Raw genomic sequence first — 1,289 nt, 5'->3', positions numbered from 1 at the left:
CAGGACGCACGAAAGACGTCACCCTCATTGAGCGTGTCCGGCGGGCCGCTACGAGAATGTTTGCCGGGCTCAAATCCGTCGAATACGAAACGCGTCTCGCGATGCTTGATCTCTTTCTTCTGGAGTACCGTCGCCTCCGGGGTGACCTAATTCTTACTTATGCCCTGTTTGCACAAAGCTTGGCAAACAGATTTTTCATCGTTGACCCAGCAAACACACGGCGGGGACATAGTAAGAAAATTTTCAAGCTCAGAGCACATACATTCATAAGACAAAGTTTTTTTCCTTTCGGGTGGTAGGTGCGTGGAATGACCTTCCTCCGGCGGTTGTCCACTCTCTTTCTAGAACCCAGTTTAAAGCCCTATTAGACATTTATATATGCGAATCCTCGCGCTAGCATGCATACTGCCCCACGCTGAGAACATAAAGAGCAGCGCTACACCCTTTTTTCACTTGTTTCTTGCACGTGAACGACAGCCACTGACCAGCAAGAACAAAAGCGACCCGGGAAACTTGGGCAAATCCTCGATCCTGTGTGTCAATCCCTGAATCCGTGAAAGTCCGTGAATATTCCTCAGGCCAATTCATCACCATTACGGTGGCTGCTCAAGTTTCAAGACTAATACAAATTCGACTCTACCCGAACCGTTTTTCCATGGACGACTTGTTTACATTCATTTCTGGGCTAGTTGCTGAAAATTTGTCCCACTTTGAGCTGAACAACAATTCTCCCGTTTAATTTGTCCTATAGCACACTACCCTTCGTGTGCCATCCTATGTTGCTAACTGCCCAAGGTTCAATCTAGCCGTAAGCCTTTAATTCTCCGCACGATTTACTGTTAATTTCCTGTAGAGTCACGGTCTACCCATCTATACTTTCTGCCAGCGTCCAATTCAATATATTGTTCACTGCCCATTTGCGGCTACTGAACAAAAGCATGTGAAGTTCGTGGAATTCGGTTTCGCCGCAATTATCACTGACCGTCCGTCGTTGAATTAGACTACGCGTTATCTGTCAGATAGGACACCTAGATCGTGCGCTTCGGCCAATTAACCAATTTCTCGCTTGGAGACCACGGTCTTAGCACAGTATCGTACACGCCAATTCTCACAAAGCGTGAAAAAGATATTCTCTGTGCCTCCCCCATGTGAAATAAGGACGTGTCGGCCAATTAACCAATTTCTCGCTTGGAGGCCACGGTCTTAGCATAGTATCGTACACGCTTATTCTCACAAAGCGTGAAAAAAATATTCCTTGTGCCTCCTCCAAGTGAAATAAGGACGTATTT

The sequence above is a fragment of the Opisthorchis viverrini genome (assembly GCF_000715545.1).
Source record: "Opisthorchis viverrini unplaced genomic scaffold opera_v5_232, whole genome shotgun sequence".
Lineage (NCBI taxonomy): Eukaryota > Metazoa > Platyhelminthes > Trematoda > Opisthorchiida > Opisthorchiidae > Opisthorchis > Opisthorchis viverrini.
This window is presented reverse-complemented; position numbering follows the sequence as displayed.